The following is a 5,472-nucleotide window of genomic DNA, read 5'->3' on the forward strand; positions in this document are numbered from 1 at the left end:
AATTGTATGATAGTTGAATATTGAGCTAATGGACTCCATATTAAAGGGGTGGACGAATTCTATGGGGAAACCCATTAGAAATCGTCCTAGGCCTTTAAGGAAGGAGTTCATGGGTTGCTTAGGGCCTAAGCATCCAAATTAGGGTTTCCTTGTTAGATAACCCTAATAGCCTCACTATTTAAAGAACCCTTAAGCCCCAAAAACGTGAAGAACTTGTTCCTTAGGGTTTCCACATGTTTTGGGCAGTCTCCACTCTCCTTATTCTTTATCCTCTTGCTCTTGGTGTTTGTGAGCCATTAGAGGAGTGACATTTGTGACTCTAAGCTTTCTAAAGTCATTACAAGGAGGATTTGTGATTGTTATTGCTACATAACAATCAAGGTAATATCTTAAACCCATTGTTATGTTAATATTGATTATCATATGCTAGATCTAGGGTTTAAAGTCTTGGATGAATTGCATGTACAATAGAGAAACCTAGATCCAAGTATTAGGGTTTGTATGAGCACATAGGATGTTCTTATGGCTAAAACCCATCAGTGGTATCAGAGCCTTGATTTGTTTCTATTATATTGATGCTTTGCATGTTCATTCTGGTTGCAAAATCGAAATTTTGGCTTTCTAACTGTTGAACTCGGCGAGTTCGAGCGTCAGAAGGAGGCAGTTTCGGGATTTCTTGCTGTTTTACTCAAAGATACTTGCGTTAACTCTTATGGGTCATTAAAATTCGAATTTTAATCATATTTTGAGTGTATCCTTGATTAAACAAAAGATAATTACCAATTGATTAGATAATAACTTCCTTATTTGATTAAAGTTTGATTATTTGTATTAATTGGGTAACTTATCTTGCAAAAAATTGATTTTAAGTCAAATTAGATAATAATTATATTAATTGTTTAATTTAAGTTATTTGCTATTTGATCCTTGTGTTTTTAATAGTTTCAAAACTTGCCCTCAAGTTTTGGAATTTAAAAGGTTTGATTTTGAAATATTTAAATTCTAAACCCTAATGTTTTGAAATGTTTCAAAACATGCCCTCAAGTTTTGGAATTTAAAAGTTGATTAATAGTTTAATTTCGAAATGTTAAATTCTAAAACCCTAGTATAGTTTTGAAAATTTCAAATCGCACCCTTATGGTTTTATTAATTAATTAATGTGTATAGTTAAAAGAGTTTTAATAAATCCATAAAAGTTTTGGTTTACAATATAATTGAATTAAAAGTATAATTATTAAATTTGACCACCTAGTATTTTAAAAGTGTAAAATACACCCTATACTATATATAACATTAAAAGTCTAACATTATATATATATATATATATATATATATATATATATATATATATATATATATATATATATATATATATATATGAGTAAAAGTCAGTCTTACCGTTAGTAGGCCTTATTCACGAATCTACTCTATAAGGGGTGTTTAAGGAAATTGCATATAAAATGGAGATTGAATGGGTATCCACTCTTACCCACCGCACTCTTGACTAGTGGAAGATCGTTAGCCGAACGGGTAGGATATGACAGAAACCTTCCATTATAAGTATACTGAAGTACAAAAGTAACTAAATGTTTTTTACAAAATTCCCAAGCTTAGTTACTTTAGGCAAAAGTGAATTGATGCAATTCCATGAAATTACACTTCGTGCCCTTGCGAAGACGTTAGTGGAGCGTGTGTGGTTAACCGACACACTAAATGGTTCTAAGCAAAGGTAGCGAAGGGTGAATCAATGTTTGTCATAGTTCGGTGGAGCGTGCGTGGTTAACTAGCACATCAAATAGGTGATTGTAACATGTGGGGGCACCATTTAAGTTTGCATGGTTATTCACACCCGCTTTGTGATCCTCGGTATCTCAGTCACAAACTAGAGGGGCATATCGAGATTTAAACATGCCATTGAAAAGTTCAATGAATCTCAAAGGATCTAGGAGTTTTCAATACATTTAAAACTTAATCTGTTTTTCGTTTTTCATGGTGGAAATTAATGAATCGTCATTCACTTACCTTCAAATGTTCCGTAATTTGAGTTAGGCATCCCTCTCCCAAGTTGTGGAATATTGTGTTGGGCCCTAGCCTTAATATCTCATTTGGGTGATTTATTTAGGACTCAATCAATCAAATAACTTGAATTTATTTTCTCCCGTTTTGTAGATGTCAAAGTACGACATCTATGGTCTTCCCAAATCCCGTAGAACAAGCATTCCACATGAAGATGATATTCCACGATTTAATCAAGGAACAAGAGATCATGCTTCACTTCCTCCACCTCCTCCAATTATTCTACCTAACCCACAAGATCGAAGAATTTAAAGGTTTAATGTTACTAAAGCCCTATTGGAAATGAAACATGAAGATGGTAAACCCGTGTGTGCCCACGTTCTAGGAATGAAATCACACATCGATAGGTTGATAATGTTGGGTGCGTCATTCCCTGATAAGTTGGCTGTGGACTGGGTTCTGTAGTCACTCCCTGAATCATATAATGAGTTCAAAAGAAAGTATCATATGATGGATCATGACGCAAGCCTCATTGACTTAACTTACATGCTCATTGCTGCTGAATCAGAAATGATTTGGCAAGGCAATGGAGCGTATTTGTTGGGAAAGTCAACCAACCATGCTTCCGAGGACGTTCTAGGAGAACCAACCTGCGTTTGCTGCCAAGAGAAAGGGCGTTGGATACAAGTCTGACCTAAGAGCCTGAAGAGTCCAGAAGATGGGAGAGTCAAAGAGTATGGCTGTGCTTCAGGTAAAATCCATTATCTAACTCCATTAAGTTCCTATTAAATGATTCTTAATACATAATGTGATAAGATTGCATTTGAATGTTTTGCAGGATCAGTGAAAAGAGAGGAAGCCTGATGGAAAAAGCAAGATGAGTCTGATCACGAAGAGATGGATCTCGATCACATGGATTCGAAGATTAGATTTTGAGCTTAGAGAGTTATGATAGAGTTGTTAGGAATATTTGATTACATAGTCTTTCAGTTGATTTTGCATTGTAAGGACAAATGTTTTTCGCTGCTTTTATGAATAAAATAAATTTTGTTTGACGTATTTATTTATTTATTTCCTTGCAATGAAATCGTTATGAAAAATTGATGTTTGCATATTTCTACAACGAATGGATGTGATTCTTAATTATGTTATTTGTGGAAAGGTCAAGAATTTACCAAATAGGGAAAGTTTCTCATCGCCCAATTTCAATTGGACAGAAACTTGGAATCATGCAACTTGGTTGCTCGATAAATGAGAAATTTCATATTTGGAAATTTGACTAATTCGCTGACAAAGTGTCAAGTGAAGGACTAGGAGATCGAGTACACAAAGTTGTGTGTTGATCAAGTCCACCAGAAGAGTAACAAAGATATTCGTCATGTTTTACTAAAGGTTTAGTAAATATGATTATACTTATAAGAGTAAGTGTAATTCTGAATTGATTGAAAAAGTTTAAATTAATAGCAAAACGAATAAGAAGAATCAAGTAGGCGGAAAGATAAAAGTTTCTCTATTCTAAGAAGAAGGGAGAGTACCTTTTATTATGTTTTATGATAGGTCTTAATGATTAAGAACCATATCTCAATTGATCCTCTAAGTGAGTCTTAGTATAATTGTATGTATGAGAAGAGAAATCAAGAATTGAAGAAATGGTTAAATCAAGAAGTCAATCATACTTCGTTCCAAAACATGTCTTAAAGTTAAGTTTGTGACATTGATTGACAAGTCTTAAGAAAGTTTATAACATTCATCAAATGTAGAATTTGGAAAAAGGTTTTCTTATTCTTGCACATTTGAAATTGGAAAGTTGTGATGTCTTGGATAAGATAAAGACCAACTAGGACCAATTTATGAAGTGTTTTATCTTGATAAAAGCTACACTAACTCTTGAATATTTGTTTGTCAAGAAATGCTTATTGACAAGAGAATATTATATGTCAAGGAGTCAGTGGGAGTCTTAATTGTCTTGAAAGGTTTCAAGAATAAATCAAAATAAACCTTACCGATCATCAATAGCACACGAGTTGAGGTTTACAACCTATCGTGTTGACATCATCTTGTTTTCTATACCGTTCCAATTGAGTTAATTATGCATGTGAGCCCTATGAGTTCTCATTTGAATGCATAAAAGGCAAGGACCTTGATCAATGAAAAGTACATTGATAGGAAAGGGTGAGCTGCTTAACTACTTGGAAGACATGGTGGGCAGCCGTGTTACTATAAGGCAAGAAATCAAGATTGAGAAGGCTCGATCCATATGAGTTTGATTTTGTCATAAACTTTGGTTTTAACAAATTCACATGGATAGGAACACATACACCATTAAAATCGAAGTGTCTTAAGATTTCCTCATTCATTAAAATGACTGTGAGGAAATGCTTTCACAAAGAAAGATTTTAAGAGGATTGTGAAATTGTATTCTCAAATTCAATTATGGTTAATATATCCCTTTCCATGATTCGAATTGTGAGATTTGGCAATTAGTCTGAATTGTTTAAGACACACATATGAGCTATCTAAGGCAAATGTGTATAAGTTTAAGAAGCCATGATAAAAGATTATCAAAGAATTGAGTACTAGAAATATGAACTTAAAGAAATTCAATAGGCATTGTTTTTCTAAAAGTTAAAATGTTTCTGAATACATGTTTGTGTCTATATAATATATATCTGCGTGTATAATAAATTTGTGGATGCTAATTCTGTGATGTTTGTTTACATACTCTGATCTCATCTTTCTTTTGTTTACAGTTATGTTTTTATAAAAATGAAGAAAATAGAAGAAAACATAACAAGCACGTTCGATTTTTTGTACCCAGAAATGTTGCAGCTTACTTAGGATCTTGATTCTTCTTTGTATTTGTATGATTTCTATATCTGGTACAAAGATAGGACATTGATTATGCATCTTCCTTGAGCTTTGTGTATTTGCATCTCTTTCAATGGATAAGGTGAAGTTTATATGTTATCATCCTTAATAAATGAAAGTTTTTTTTTGCCACTTGTAAATCTCTCATGAGTTTTGACACTTGTCATTTTGTGGTAATTTTGAAATAAATATTATCCACTTGTCAATTTTTGGTTTGTTTTAAGTTTTTTAATTAAATTCATATACTTATATATGTAAAATATTAAATATCATATATATGATATTAAATTGTAATAAATACGTTTTCATCTTTCTTATTTTAAAATTGTACATAAAAAAATAGTTGATTTTTATACTTTAAGTTTAATCATTTTTTAAATCAACCCGTATAATATACGGGTCTCACACTTAGTTTTTCTAATAAATGAAAATAAAAAGATGATGGTTCTCATTGGTAGTAAAAGTTGTCTTGAATCAAGCCGGATAACGTTAAATGCAAAATAAAAAAAAATAAAAAAAAAAACCCTTCAATTATATTATGAATTAGAAAAATGTTCCATTAGGTATTATTATTTTCAAATTTTTAAC

The sequence above is a fragment of the Lactuca sativa genome, chromosome 8 (genome assembly GCF_002870075.4).
Source record: "Lactuca sativa cultivar Salinas chromosome 8, Lsat_Salinas_v11, whole genome shotgun sequence".
Lineage (NCBI taxonomy): Eukaryota > Viridiplantae > Streptophyta > Magnoliopsida > Asterales > Asteraceae > Lactuca > Lactuca sativa.